Source organism: Protopterus annectens, chromosome 1.part0 (assembly GCF_019279795.1).
Source record: "Protopterus annectens isolate FY-2018-M chromosome 1.part0, PAN1.0, whole genome shotgun sequence".
Lineage (NCBI taxonomy): Eukaryota > Metazoa > Chordata > Ceratodontiformes > Protopteridae > Protopterus > Protopterus annectens.
The window spans coordinates 364249545-364266408 of record NC_056725.1 but is presented as its reverse complement, the minus strand read 5'-3'; positions in this window follow the sequence as shown (position 1 = coordinate 364266408).

Sequence of the window (16864 nt, the reverse complement as noted above, 5' to 3'; positions counted from 1 at the left end):
AGCAGGGGTTTACTTCATTTTCTGACACATAAATAATAAAATAATACAGACATATGAAAATGTGCATGATATTGACTTGATAAGTCTCATCCAACTTGGAAGTCAAAAAATAAGAACAAATAATTACTGGGTATTAACAAATACATTATAATGTGACAAATGTTAAAGATGAAATTTGCAACTGTGTGCCTTGTTGAGTGACTACATATACGTACCACACCTTCTTTGACAAAATGTTTCTGGAGTACTCAAGTAAGTAATTCTGTTATATTATAGTGATCATTAGGCATGACTGAGAAACACAATAGTTATATAAAATCATCAAATCTAAACAGCCTTAACATTATAAATAGAAATACTAATAAATACTTGTAGTATATGTTTGACATAAAATTGTTGGTTCCTTAGTAGGCTGCAATGTTCAGCTTTAGGCTTAATTAGGGAAATGAACACTGTTTTAAACAGATTCTCACCCATCGATTTCATAAATTTCTTCTGACAACCTGTGATTTTACTACATTCTTTTACCGCATGTTTAACATGGTGACTAAATCTTACATTATTGTCTACAAAATCTCCTAAGTCCCTAAATAGTTTAAAAATGTTCACCTCCTTTCCATATACCTTGCATTTACATAATATCTTGAGTATGCCAAACTGCAAATCTTTAGTCTTATCAGTATTAATAATCATGTTATTTGCCTCTGCCCATAAGCCCAAATTTAGGCATTTTTGTAAATGCATGTTATATTCATTATTAGTGATATATTTTCAGAGCTTCTGATTGAGAAAACATAGCAAAAACATGCTGGGATCTTTATGTTGGACATATGTATTTAGAAAATATACAGACTGATGATGGACACTGGGGAGGCTTCCTAGCTATATCCCATAACCACTCCCAAACAGTTTCCAAAGACTACTTGTCATTCCCTATTATACAAGTTTAACATAGCGAGACAGCTTTAAAAAAGTAACAGAGATTCTCCGCTGCTTATTTTAAAGCTGTCTCACTATGTTAAACTCCTTTAACATAGCAAGACAGTTTGTAAAAAGCAACAGAGATCTTGCTTTCTCTGTTGCTTTTTTCAAAACTGTCTCGCTATGTTAAATGGGTTTAATATAGCGAGACAGCTTTTAAAAAAGCAATGGAGACTCCGTTGCTTTTTTTAAAGCTGTCTCGCTATGTTAAACCCATTTAACATAGCGAAACAGTTTGTAAAAAGCAATGGAGATCTTGCTTTCTCCGTTGCTTTTGCCCATAGCTCTGATGTACTGCGTAGGCATACGCATGCGCAGTACATCAGAACTGCCACAGAATACCTGACAGTTGCGGAAGGGCAGCAAGGAGGCATTATACAATGCCATTATTTAAGAAAAGTAATTATTTTTTTTCTTAAATAATGTCATTGTATAATAGCAATAACCCACTTCTGGGTGTTGGGTAATGCTGGATTTACCCACGGTTGGCTTTGTTTGGCCACTCGGGCTTCATCCTCGTGACCAAATCACACCAACCGTGGGTAAATCCAGCATTACCCACACCCAGGCGTGGGTTATTGCTATAGTAGCTTATGGTCAGAATAAAATCTATGTATATTATCCTTTCCTTAATGTTACTTTCAACAGCTGTTATAATGTTGCTATAGAAGAACTGATTAGAAGCAGACAACACTGATTGGTCGAATGATTATTGTTCAACTAAGCATGTTCATGGGTGGAATCTATTTCCAGAAATTTGTAATTCTGCTTTAGATGCAGTTGGTAAAACAAAATACGCTAATTCATCTAATTGTGAGATACCAGTCTGATGGAGTATCCATCTAAAAAGGTTATATTGTGCCAAGACATACATCCTTGTTTTCCATAGAAACATTCCACATAAAATAAAAGAAAATTTAATAAAAATTGTAAAGAATTGCAATGAGCAAGAAGTTTTGAGTAGGAAGCAAAGTTCAAGAACAAATTAACAAAAAACATAGAAAACAAGAAGGCATATAACAAATGTGATAATTCTCAGTGGAAAGGCAACTGGCTTATAGGTCTTCAATGGTGCACAATGATTTTATATATATATATATATATATATATATATATATATATATATATATATATATATATATATATATATATATATAGTAAAAGCACCAAGAAAAACTCAGCCAAACTAGAGTTTTCATTGTGTGCGATCTTAAACTCCTGTGGTAGAATCGCATAAGATATATTCAAATGGTACCTTAAGGGCATCAAGTGTCTATCACTTTTTCTACTTTTTAAGTTTTTATGTTTACATTCAGGCCAACAAAGCCAAACCCCACTAATTGTACACATGCATTTTTCAACCTTTTTATTGACCTTATCAGCACAGCTTAAGCAAATAGTTTGCTATACTTTGTAAACACAGGCGGCCAGATTCAATAAAACCTAAATGGTCCATTTACACAGTGCGTGCATAGTGCACTGTTTTGGATTCAGTAAGCATCTCTACAAGATTGTAGAGCCATGCACAGCTGCGCAAACAGGGTAAACACTGTGGCATGCAAATTACAGCATAAGTAGCTGACTTTTATGATAATCAATCAATCCAAGCTGGAGGAACTATTCAACAAGCTATAAAGCAAATGTGTAGACTCAGTGCTGGTTTTCTCTGCAAATTCGAAAACCCTATTGGAATACAGCTACGGAAAGAAGTATAAACAGAATGAATGCTGGGGCTGCTGTTGCTTTAATTCATGTGTATGTGCAGCAGGCTGAAGTCTATGCTGGTGCTGCTGCTGCTACTGCTAATAGACCTAGGCCAAAAAGGGGAAGAGTTTTCAGACCCTGGGTAACTTATCACAACCTACATGATTTGGAAATTGTAGAGTGCTACAGGGTGGAGAGAGGCACACTACAGGAATTCTGCAACCTCTGTCATCATCGACTCTGAGATAGGGCAAACAGAGAGGCACCCATCCCACTGGAGAAGAAGGAATGTGTAGCACTTAAAATTTTAGCTACAGGTACCTTTCAGAGACCAACAGAGAACATGCTGGGGGTGTCACAGGCAACAGCATCCAGGAACCTCCATCAGTTCCCGAGTGCTATGCTACAACATGCCAGTGATCACATATATTTCCCTATACTCCTGAGGATAGGGTTAGATATATGCAGGAGTTCTACCCTGTAGTACACTACCCTGAAGTACTGGGTGCCATAGATTGTATACATATAGAAACCAAGGCATCACCCAGGGAACAGGGAAGGCTCTACATTAATAGAAGGGGCTTCCACTCTATTAACTGCCATGTCATGTGTATTGCCAAGGGAATCATCTTGAATCTGTGTGCTGGCAACCCTGGCAGTTACCATGACTCACATATCTGGCACACCTCCCAGCTGTATCAGATGTTCACTAGGTGAGATATCCTACAGGGTCATTTACTGGGGGATGCAGGTTATGCACTGGAACCATGGTTGATGGCACCCATCAGAAATTTACACACACCTGCTGAAAGATGCTATAGTGAGACGCATGCTCAAACCAGAAATATCATAGACCGTGTGTTTGGGCTGCTGATGTCACGGTTCTGCTGCCTAGATACATTTGAGGGAGCTCTGTAGTACAATCCATATACATGTACTGACATTTTCACAGGATGTGCAATGCTACACAACCTCACCTTGAGAAAACAGCTTCAGCAGGATCAACAAGGGGAAGGGGCACACAACCCACCATCAATGGCAAGGCCACCACAGCCACACATGTGAAGAGTCAGAGGGGGAACCAGCACCTGCTGTGGGTGTAGACAAATGTAGGCATGCTCAATATGCCCTCACATTGGCTAAGAGACAATGCATAGCATACTCACTCACCACTTAAGGGGCTAAAACCTTCCTCCTATGCATATACATATAGTAACATTGATGTCAGGCAATGCTCACAACCTATACCTACCCATGAGATGGCTGTGTACTGCTTGCATCCGACAGAGTTAGCCCTGAATTAAAACTGCTGTAACTGCTGGATTTACAAGGTAAGTGCTGAATCTGGAGTGTATTATGTAATAATATGAATGACTAGCATATCCTTGCATGTTAAGAACCAAAATCTGAGAAAATAGTAATGATCCATCTGTCTGAAGAAGGCTGGCATTTTCTAGCCAAAAGTGCTTAATGGAATAAAGTATTAAAAAGGTGTGTTTTAAAATAGTGTGTTTCTTGCAAATTCTGCCTTCTGGATTGTTACTATATTCTTGCATGTTGTTACTTGGTAGTGTAAGCAAGTAAAAGATGGGAGATTTGTACAGAAATGACATCAACATGTGACAGCAGAAACTTATTTTTATTTATTTATTTATTTATTTATTGCATTTGTTTACCGGGAAAGTTCACTGGGCCTTAAAGAGCCCATTTTTGGTGGAGGCCCAGGGAGAAAAGTTCTGACAAGAACATAGATGCAGAAAAAAAACAAACATTAACTGGTAGAGAAGTAGAAACAGTGTTGCACATAGTGGTCGCAGTAATATATACAGAGTATATACATAAGTCAGGAATTTAGTTGGTTTGATTACAGTAACATATATAGAATATATACATAAATACAGGAATTTAGTTGGTTGCCAGATGAATTCAGAGTGGTAAAAATGGAGATAAATTAATCAGCATTATTGTACCAGTATCAAAAAGTGATGAAAGAAAAAAAAAATATGGAGAAAGTATCATCAGTCACTAGTAGTAAAAAGCACAGGAATTTAGTTGAGACTGCGGTGGTGGTGGTGCTGTGATAGCGTTGCCGCCTCATAGTTAGACGTTGCTCGTTCGATTCTCAGTTAGAGTGTCTTCTGTGTGGTGACATGCGTTAATGGGCATTCCTTCATTGAAGGTTGTGCATTAGGCCTGGCAAGCCAGCACGTAAAAATCTACTACCAGTCATTAGTGGACTGGAGTTCCACTGTGGCGACCCCTAACCGGGAAAAGCCAAAAGACACAATAAAGAGAAGGAAGAGGTTAGGTTATAGAGCAGGTACATAACCAGGAAGGGTTGAGATGATTTTTCAGTATTTGTTTGAAGGTGGTGGTGTTGCCCATGTTTCTTATAGAAGGAGGAAGCGAGTTCCATAGTTTGCTGACAGAGAAGGAGTAGAGCAGTTCACCAGCCGGTAAGGTGGGCTTTTCTACTTTTTGAAGTAGATGATTTTCAGATCTTAGTTGCCTGCTGGGTTGGTATTTGGCAAGTAGAGTTGAGAGAGCAGGACAGTCTGTGGGTCTCTAAATTATTTTGTGTGCTTGTAGTTAGCTGGGTGAATGAGAATTGGTGGGGGATTAATAACCAGTCTAATTGTTTCAGTGAGTTAATAGTGGGATGAGAATTTGGCCTTGGTGGCAAATTTGACTATTGTATTGTAACACATATCAAGTTTGGATTTTGTAGAATTTTGGATAGTAGTGAGGAGAGGGGCACCATAAAGGAGAGGGTAATAACAATGTAGTTGCAAGGCTTTGTCTAGTAGAGAGGCTAAGAAAGTGTTGGTGCCTGTACAGCATGCCGAGCTTTTGGTGGGTTGTTTTGATGTTACTGTTTATGTGTAGGTCAAAGTTTAGGTTTTCTTCTATAACAATGCCTAGTAATTTAGTGTGTTGGACAACTTCTATAGTGGTGTTGTCTTGGGCTTGTATAGTGAAGAGTTTTTTATCTAATGTAGTGATTTTCTTTGGGGTAAAAATTACTAGTTTAGTTTTGTTTGGATTTAGGGCAAGATGATTGTTAAGCATCTAAGATTCGGTAGAGGTGAGGGCATTCTGGGTGATCTGCTGGAGTTCAGAGCTGGAATTTGCAGTGCATATTATTGTGGAGTCATCAGCATACTGTATTACTGAACATTGTGGGAGAGTGGTGTGAAAGTTGTTAATAAGGATGCTAAATAAGGCAGGACCAAGTATGGAGCCTTGGGTACCTCTGTGGAAGTATTGAGGAAGGGAGAGTAAGACTGTTGCCATTTGGCAGATTGCTGCCTATTGGAGAGATAGCTATTGAACCATTGTAGGGTAAGTGGGGAAATGTGGAGGGTAGATAGTTTATAGAGGAGGATAGTGTGGGAAATGGTATTGAAAGCTTTGGAGAGGTCTAGGAAAAGAAGCAATTATTTTACCAGAATCCCATGCCCAGTTAACTGTACCAAGGAAGGAGAGGAGGGCTGTAGAGGTGCTGTGCCCTGGTATGAAACCATGCTGAGTGGGTGACAGAATTTGATTTTCAAGCAGGTGGTTGAGGAGTTGGGCATGGTTGCATTTTCCCAGTATTTTACAGAGGGGTGAGAGAATAGCTATGGGTCAAAAGTTTGTGGAGTCTGTGTTGGTGCCACCTCTGTGTAAAGGGAGAATGAATGCTTTTTTCCAGAATTCTGGGACAAGGGACACTTTAATTGATCTGTTAATGAGTATGCTGATGGGATAAGCTACAAAGTTTGCAGCTAGCTGCAGGAAGTGTAGGGGTAGATTGTCAGGGGCTAGAGTACAGGTTTAAGCTTAAGTAAAAGTTTTTTTGTGGCAATGGGTATGGGGGAGAATTTTAGGTTAGAGTTGTGTGTAGGATTCTTTTCTGGGATGATTTGGTCATCAGCTGTCTTGGTGGTGGTGCTGTTAACTGTAGGAAAGGTGGCGGTTAGGTTAGCTATGGTGTCATTGAAATAGAAACTGAAGAGGGTAGCAAGTTCAATGGGGATTATTTGTGGGTCAGGGGATGGATTGCTTTGAGAACCTGGATGTAATAGATGGTTGATGGAGGACCAGAATTTTTTGGGATTATTTTTATGTTGGCTTTGTAGGTGGAGGCAGTGGGCTTTTTTATCAGTGGTTATTAGATGTTTTGCCTGGTTATGGAGTTGCTTGTAATGTAGTAGAGTTGAGGGGTCTTTGTTTTTCTGCCATGATTTCCAGATTCTATCCCTTGTGGACATGAATTCTTTGGTAGATTTTGAGAGCCAGCTTGAATGGTTATGCTTTATTTGTTTTTGGTGAGTGGGTGCTTGCCTATTTAGGATGTCTAGGAATGTTGAGTTAAAGAACTCAACAGCCTCATGAAATGGCAGGGATTTGAGGGGTTCCCAATTTACTTTAGCTAAGGTTTCATTAAATATGGATGGTTGGAACTTAGTCAAATTTCTGGTTGATTTGTATTGGTGCTGCCCTGGGGTTGGGGTGGTTTTGCGTAGGATATATGCTGGGTGGTGGTCGCTAATGGTATTAGGTAGTATGCCTGCAGTGATGATATTGTTAGGGTGGGACACTAATATCCAGTTTTTTGTGTAGCCCCAAATGTTATTTTTGTGGGGTCTGGTGATGTCTTCAATTAGTTGGGAGAAGTTGTAAAGGTTTATGTTTTTTGAGGGATTGTTGTGGGCAATGTCTAACCAATCAATGTTTACATCACCTAAGATGATGGTTTCGTTATCTATGTTTTGTGAAGTCCAGGGAAGTATGTTTTCTAATAGGTTCATAGGTTCATATGTTCATACTAGGCTATCTGCCCTAGGGCATTTATAAGCCTAGCCAAAATGTGCTTGGCTTTCGCCACCCATTTTAAATTTATTTTGCTATGCCCTTTTTCGAGGTTAGTATACTGTGCCTCTGTCTAACAGTGACACAGAAGTGATACTCGGGGTAAACCTACGATCTCCCATCCACTCAAGATTCCTCTTGAAGAGAGTCAATGAGGGACTCTGCCTAACCTGGACTGGGATTTTATTCCAGAGTGAAGGGAGCCTCTGGGTTATGAATCTGTCCCTCCAGCATGTCCTATTTATTTCAGTGCTGAGGTTCAAGTCTCTCGAGCATGTAGCTCGATGGGATTTGGATTTTCTGAGGTGCAGCATGTCCATTAATTCCGGGTTGGACATGGCTTTATACGTCAGGCACAAATCGCCTCTGAACAGGCGGTATGCCACTGAGTAGAGCTGGGGTTTCTTTAACCGGGCAGCATATGGCATCTGTTTGAGCCCTTTGATCCTCTTGATGAGGTACTTTTGGGGTCTTTCCAGTTGCTGCAGGTGTCTGGTAAGGTACATTCCAAAAGGGGCATTGTACTCAATTATGGGCCTGATGAGGGATGAGTAAAGAGGCACGAAGACCTCCCCTGATCTAGATGTGAATCCCTTCATGATTAGATGGGCTATATAAAATGTTTTTCTAACCACTTTGGCCACGTGGTTGAGAAATGAGCGATTGCTATCAACTTGGGTCCCCAGGTCCCTAATTACTTCTTCTGTACTTAATGGATTACCACCTATGTGGTAATTTGTGGGTACTTTGTTTTTGCCAAAGGGGATGACTATACACTTTTTGGCATTTAGCTTGAGGCCATGGCTCTGGAACCAGTTGTCTGTTTCTATGAGGCCCTTTTGGAGGATGCTTGTGTCGGCTGGAGAGTCGATTATGATGCCCAGTTTGCAGTCATCTGCGAACTTGGTCAGCCACAGTCCTTCCGTGTTGGCCTGTACCTCCGAGAAATATATACCGAACAAGAGAGGTCCCAAGACTGAGCCTTGTGGGACACCACTTGTAACTGGTTTGGAGTCTGACATGGCTCCAGCAATTCTAACAATGTGGGTTCTGTCCTTGAGCCAGTTTGCAATCCATCTAGTGACATAGGGGTTTATATTTAAGCTGGTGTGCTTATCTATAATGCCCGAGTGGGGTATTGTATCGAAGGCTTTTGCGAGGTCCAGGTAGGCTGTGTGGACCACCTTCCCCTCGTCAATGGCCTTGGTGACTGTTTCAAAGAAATCAACTAGGTTTAAGAGGCAGGATCTGCCCTTAACAAAGCCAAACTGGGTAGGATCCAGTGTCTGTAGGTCCCCAATATCTTTATTTATGAGGTCCATGATGATCCTTTCCAAAGCTTTGCAGACCAAGCTAGTCAGGCTTATGGGGCGATAGTTTCCAGGATCCATTGAGGCACCACCTTTATGGAGAGGGACCACTGTTGCTGTACGCCACTCTTTGGGCACATATCCTGTAGTAAGACTGAGATTGAACAGTAGTTTTATGTTTGGGTTTAGCTCTTCTTAGAGTTCATGTAGGATGGAGCCCGGGACACCATCTGGTCCCATTGATGCTGTGTTTTTTGCTTTGGAGAGGGCGGCTCTTACCTGAGCATCTGAGATGTCAGGGGGGCAGCACTCTGCTGGGATAGATATTTGCCCTTTTGGTGGGGGGGGGGTAGAAGTTTGCGCTAAACCTGTCAGCTAGGATGTTGGCAATGTCTGTGGGTTCAGTGTATTTTTTGTCATTTTGGACTAATTCTGAGCATATCTGGGAATTACCACCCAGGTTCCTAACATAACTAAAGAAAGCCTTGTTATTATCCTTAGTGTCCTGTGCAATTTTTCTCTCGAAGTTGGCCTTAGACAATTTTATGAGTGCCCGTAGTTTTTTGCTAATACTGATCAGTGATGCCTTCCCTTTTTGGGATTTTGCTCTATCATTTAGTAGCTTCCTCCTTCTATTGTATAGTTTGTTTATGGCTGGGGTTCAGCAGACAGGACGTCTGCCTTTGGAGGATTGGGTCTTGGTTTTATTTGGGATCGCATGATCCATGCATTCCTGAAGGTGTTCATAGAATGCATTTATAAAGGATTCTGCGGTCTGGGCCATATTTTCCACAAGCCCGGGGGCTTTGAAGGATTCCACCTCAGTTTTGAGGAGTATGAAATTTGCTTTAGAGAAGTTTTTCACTGTGGTTTTCTGGGCAGGGGGTGGGGTCGGGATGTGAATATCCAGTGAGATTAGTTTATAGTCCGATCTTACCAGTGAGGGATACACTTCTGGTCTGGAGCATAGAGTCCCCATGTTGGTGATGATCAGGTCCAGTATGTTTTCCCCTCTTGTGGGAGTGGTAACAAGTTGTTCCATAGCATTTGAGTTTATAAATTCTAGGAACCTTTGGGATAGGGTGTTGCAGCTAGAGTAATGCTCCCAGTCTATGTTTGGGTAGTTGAAGTCGCCCAATATAATGGTGTTTGGAGAGACCTTCATATTTTCCAGTGTTCTCAGGAAGGCCGAGTGGGGTTCCTGGGTTTGGGAGGGTGGTCTGTAGCAGGCTATAAACTGGAAGGCAGTTTTACCCACTGTTAGTTGCGCATGGATAGTCTCTGATGCTTCGTGCTTTGCCACCAACCTGGAGTTGTGGGTATCTTTGATGAATATATATACTCCCCCTCCTTTTGTGGTTCGGTCCAAGTATTGAGGCCGAAAAGCATGGTATGAGGTATAACCTGGTAGTGCTGGGGTGCTCTCAGGAGCCCTGAACCAGGTTTCTGTTACTGTACAGATATTGATGTTCTCCATGCTAAGGAGAGTTTTGAGTGCGTGCATCTTGAGGTTTAGACTTCTGGCGTTGAGTAGCATTACTCTTAGTTTCTTATCCCTTGTGATACCTATAGAGGTGGGTTTGTCTTTTGATCCTTGCCTAAAAAAGGCACTATGGGGGTAGCAAGAGCCTTTGCCAATATCCGAAAGCCCAGGGGTGACAGGTGCATAGACATATTGGTATGTTGTTTCCTGGAGGAATATACAGAGCAATTATGCAAATGTTTTTCCATTATTAAGAAGTAGGCCTCAGGCATCAAAGATTCACACAGTCATACCTCTCAAAAGTAGTGATGGTCACTGTATACACTCAGTTTAGCACCATATGTTTGTACTGGAAAATCATTAAAGAGAGAAGTTAGAAACTATTGATAGACATTTCAGTTTAAGACTTCACAACCCTGAAAAGATCATTAACAATAAAATGGAAAGATTTTTATGCTATCAACTGTCAAACTTTCTAACTCCAATATAAGTCAAAGGTACATTTACCAATTCAACACTACAAATGCAGCTATACTAAGCACTAAGTCAGCTATGCACCCTGAGCATCAGACACAAAGCTTATGTATCTCTGTATCCAAAAGATAGAAAACAGTGATATGGCACAGTTATCAGCACTTGCACAGGGTGTTGTGTGTGAGTGTGTGTGTGTGTGTGGGGGGGGGGGGGCAGGAAACCTAGGCTGACACAAAAGGTTGGTGAGTGTGTGGGAGTCAGAAAGAGAAGCAGGCAGACATTCGGATAAAGTAACAAATGGCCAGTGACACAAAATGAGTTTTAAGCTTCACATCTGAACCATGTAACTGTTGTGTGTGTGTGTCTTTATGGGTCCTCCAAGTGAAATTTGTGTGTAAGTGCCTGGATGAACACAGCCAAGCTCTGTGCAATCTCTACATCTTGGGATGTCAGACAGGTATGAGCTGTGCATGGTAGAGGAGGTAGTTCATCATTGTCATACCCAGCCAGGAGAGTTGGCTCTGCCAGAATTTGCACTGACATCTCCATGCCCACTGTTAGATACATTGCTGCTACCTGAACATGACTGATGTCTGCTGGATGAACTCCCATCATGAGGATGCCCAGGACCATGACCCCATGGCCAGCCACATCTAGGTGTGGACCGCCCAACCACTGATGGAGCAATGGAAGTACTGCTACTATGGGAGTGTGATCAGGCATAGAAATTTTGCTAAACACAGATGATGTGGCTGACCTATGCCCACGAGGATGCTGCCCCCCTCCCAACAGATATTCCATCACAGACACCACCCATTGCAATGTGTCATTCATTCAATCCATTAAATCAGCAACATGGTAGAGGCAGTCATGCATGTCAGCCTGTGCCACATCTACAACCCTAAGCATTTCTCTGGAGGACCTATGGAAACATGCCTGTGTTTCCATGATGGCCCTAAACATATGTTGAGTGGTATGGGAGGAGACACTTGGTTCAGATGGAGGATGGACAGCAGGCCTCCTCTGAGCACCCTAACAACCTTCCTGTCTGGCAACTTGCCCACACCTTGGTTATGGTCAGACTCAACAGACACTGAAGCAGCAGTAACAACAATTCCCTGATAGATTGTCTCACCCTCCACCTGTCCAGTATCTATGGTCTCACTGCAATGGGTAGGCATAGCCTACTGGCTGTGTCCAATGGAATTTCAGGGGATGGCTGTATGTCATCCTCAGGGTCAAATTCAACCTCTGCACTCCCTGACTGTGCCCCTGTTTGGCCACCATCATCATCAGAGTCTGCTGATACTCTGACATTAGGTGATAGAAGTCCCACATTTCTACTGTCAAGATCACCTCTGATAATAAGCAACAAACACAGGAAAAAATTAATACTTACACTACTATAGTCCAATATATGCTAACAAAATAACAGTGGTGCCACTATTAGACAGTCCACCAATGCACACAACAATCCTGACATCAACATCACACAGTAAAACATTTCTTTGAACTGCTCATCAGTAGTGACATAAAAATGTTTGGCTTACCATGTGCAGATGATTGTCTGCTCCCTATGGAGGATGGTCCTGGAAGAAGTTAAGCAAAAGGTAAGGACAATACCACCACAATTAACAGTAACACAGGGGGTAATGGTTTTTGCCCTTCATATGTCCATTAACTATACTTTTAACAAGAATTTGGATGACAAGCCCAATCTAAGCCCCATGTGTAATCAATCAGAATGTATTGGTAACTATAGCAATCTTCCAACTCCCCAACTGATTTCTTATTAAGCAGAAATAATGTATTGAAGTAAATACTTTATTATACAATGACTGGTCCTAAACATTCAAAAACGAGCATGCTGATTGGCCAGCCCAACCAGCGTGCCCGTTGTAAATCCGAGAATATACTAACGGAAAAAGGTCCGCCCACCCGGACTTTTTCTATTAGTATATCCCCTGATTTTTTTTTTCTTGTCCAGAGGTAGCAATAGAGAAAGGAAGATCTCCATTGCTTTAATCTTGTTATGTTAAATGAGTTTAACATAGCGAGATAACTTAAAAAAGGCAACGGAGATCTTCCTTTCTCTGTTGCTTTTTTTAAAAATATCTTGCTATGTTATACTTCGCCCTCATGACCAAACAAAGGCAACCTTGGGTAAATCCAGCATTATCCACACCCATCCATGGGTTATTGCTTAACTATACAACAGTATTTAACAGTTGACATATAAAAGCCTACCTGGAAGCTCTGCCTGGAGCATACTTGCTGCCGCTGAAATTGTAGCACCAATGTCAAGGACATGCTGTTCTGCACTTTCCTGTAAGCTGTCTGGTTCCCTGACAGTGGACAGGAACTCTTCATTTCCTGTTAATGCTGGCTTTGTAGCAGGCCCCCCGGTACCCATCTGATCACTGGCCACTGCAGCTGCTCTGCTGTGTGCAGATGAGGTCATGTCAGTGGCCCTATGGCTCACCTGATCATATGTCCCGTTGTGTCTCCCTACTAAATTCACATCTGCAACTATATGTTGCCAAATTTGCATTCTGCCTGTCATATCTCCATGCCCCCTCTCAAGCAGAAAGGCATCATGTCACCTAAAAGCTTCCAAAATGACCTGATTTTTAGGTTCAGTGAAGGGTGGTTTTTGGGGATTGAGATACCTGGGTCCCATAATCCTAGGTGTCCTAAAAGATAACAGAAGTATAATACACATAAGTATCACATAACTACAGAATAATAGTTTCCAGATAAAACAGAAAAGGTAACCAGTCAGTATTACCCACTGGAGAAACATAAAACAGTCTAGAAATTTGAAATATGAACTACAGGCTGGATGCCAAAAAAGGGAGAGTAACAAAAGTAACATATCTTTGTTTGTGCCATAAAAGAAATGCAGTTTTGCTCCCCCGCCCTGAAAGGACAGGCAAATGACACATTTTGCTACAAAATCATCACTGAAATGCTAAACGTGCTAACAAATGAACTGTCACTGAAACATGGCTACAGATTTTACACAGAACATTCCATTATAAGGTATTGCAAATCATATATACCTGTAAAATGCCATAACAAACATGCCCATGCCATCAGCAAACTTCTAACTAATGCACAGATAAAAGTGTAGCGTTTGTTAATCAAAATGATGTATATATTAAACAGATTTTTCTGAGTGACATTTCAGCATATGCAGTATATAGCTGAAAAATGCAAGCATGCATTCTCAAGTTCAATAACCTTCTGTGCAGATATATCCCAAAGTAACACCCTCTTTTCTGTGTTCTCCACGTAAACAATGATAAACTTTATTATGGAAGTTATGAATACCATGCTTCACAATAGTTTTTTTTACCTTTGAGGGGGAGTTTTTCGGACAGCTAAGAGGAGTAGCCATGGGTGCAGTTTGTGCCCCTGTATACACTAACCATGTTATGTATACTTGGGGACGTACTTTTTTCTTTAACTTTGAGTACAATGTTAAGTGGTTTGTTTACCTCTGCTTTTTGGATGACATACTTATTCTCTGGAAAGACCAAGGGACATTTAGAGAAGACTTTTGTACTCAGATTAACAACACAACAACTTTTCTCAAATTCACCCACACACACTCTGACCACAAAATTAATTATCTTGTCATCATATTATACAAAGATTTGGAGAAGGAATGTGTTGGATCCACCATTTTTAAGAAACCAACATTCTCAAATAGCTATTTAGAATTCAACAGTTGACATGCATGGCATACTAAAAGAAACATTTTCAAGGGGCAACTGGTCAGGACTGCTAGGATATGCTCAGATTTGGTGAACTTCAAAGTGGAGGTAAACAAGCCGACTTACATAGGTTCATAGATTAGTACTAAGCTAACTGCCCTTGCGAGCCATTTTAAGCCTAGCCAATTATCCCCTGTGAGATTCAAACCCTGTACCTTGCATTTGTAAGGCAAACACCTTAACCATTAGACCACCATGTTTACAGAAAGTGGTTACCCTCAAGACCTTTTGAAAAAGTTAGGTGATGAAATTAGTATTAGGTGAGGGAACAAATATAAACCCTTGTTAGGGGTAGACCAGACTGATATCCCTATTCCCCCAACAAATTCTCCCCAAAACAGCAGCTACATCAATTTTTATGGTATTACCTTTTGGGTCACATTCGAAGGAAGTTAAAAATATACTAGCCAAAAACTGGTGTATTTTTAAAGGTGACCTGGAGATTTTGTCATTTTTAGGTGATGCACCTAAATGTGTCTTTAAAACAGGCAGGAATTTGAAAAACTTACTAGAAAACCCTAAAAAGGACCGTTCAAGGCATAAATTAACTAGAACAAAAAGATGTGGTGCATGCAATCAATGTTTTTACATTTTAAACAAGAACAAGGTAAATGTAAGGTTTCTCACTACAGAAATCTTTTTAGGTGACGGAAACTGAATATGTAAGGGGATGATTTAGCTTGCTATCTGTGATGGTTGCAGGAATTTCTATATAGTTAAAACAGAAAGACAGTTAAGAAAAATAATCTATGAACATTGTATGCTATCAACAAGAGAAACCCCAACAGTGCACTGTCATTCCCTCCAGTACAGCTCTTTTGAGTGTGTACCTTTAACTCCAAGTGGGCGTGGCTTCAGCCTTTAAAAAATGAAGTTATCACCTTACAATTCTAACAAAAAAGTCATTGACATAGGTCAAACATCAATACAATTGTATTTTCCATCATGTATGTTTCAAGATAAAATATTCTGATACCTTGTATGTAGCACAGTTTTGCAATTATTAATGCAAATATGAACAAACAATATTTGACGCCTAGAGGTGCAGTAGGAGGTAACTGCAGATGCACCTGGAGACATCACTCGGATGTAATGAGCCCTGCCTACACTAGATTTCAGTTTGGTATCTTGGAAACTGTTCTTTTCTGTCCCAGGGGTGGTGCATGGGAAACAGAATTAGACAAGAGAGAGCTAATATGGCAACTAAGACTTAATGCTGCAATGCTCCCTATTAACCCCATTCTAAAAAACAGAGCAGCTAATCTTTAATACTAGCTAGCTCTCTACACTTCCTAGTCTTTTTACAAGGCCCATATTTAAGCCTATTTCCACACTTTACATGTTAGCACTTTTTAAACTTTTTAACCTTACAATAAGTCTTGGAATAATTTTTTTTTTATTTATTTATTCATACATTTTTTTCATCAGCTTTTAAAATGAATTATATGCACCAAGCTGTTTTTATATGAATTTTAGGAACAGTGATTTTTTTTTTTTTATGTATTAAATCTATTTAACTTTGTATATCTCTCTAACTTCCACTAGGATGAAAGCGCTTAATCGTATTTATGTTTCTGTTTTTTAATATGTGTTTTTTGAACTAAGACTGGAGTTTGTGGCATTATTTAAGAGTTTCCTAAGATACTGCTAAGTGGTGGTAAACCTGCAACTTTCTTATTTGACTGCACAGTTTTTGAAATCACCAGGCAGCATTGCTTAGCTGACCTAGTTATAACATTCTACAAGTGTGTTTGAGATTGTCACTCTCATTTAAGCCACCTGAGTGTTACTACTTGGGCCTCATTGTGTAATTTTCTTCATCTGAACTACTTTTCCCTTTTATTTGAGTTTCAGTTCCCTGTTGTAAAGCTGTTCATGTGGCAAAGAGGGATAATGCACCCTTACTGTGTTCTGAAGGGTCATTGGAGTGAGAATTCACGTCCTACCGATGTATAAATATATGAAGTGTATTAAACATTTTGTCGTGTTTATTTCATAGATTGCCTTTTTCATTTCAACTACTTTTCCCTTTTATTTATTTTTTCTTTTTTAATTCCAGTGTTTGTGTGGTGTACAGCTTAGTGCAAACAAGGAAAATGGAGAAAATGTAATGTCAGGTTTGGCTGTGCTTATCTCATTTGCATGATGCTTAGCAGTAGACGTACTAGACTAGTGGGCCACACAGGAAGCAGACAAAACACCTGCAGACAGGGCATATGTAAAAGTGTAAAGGTCAAAAATAATACATTGTCTTAATTCTTGCATTTCATCACATAATG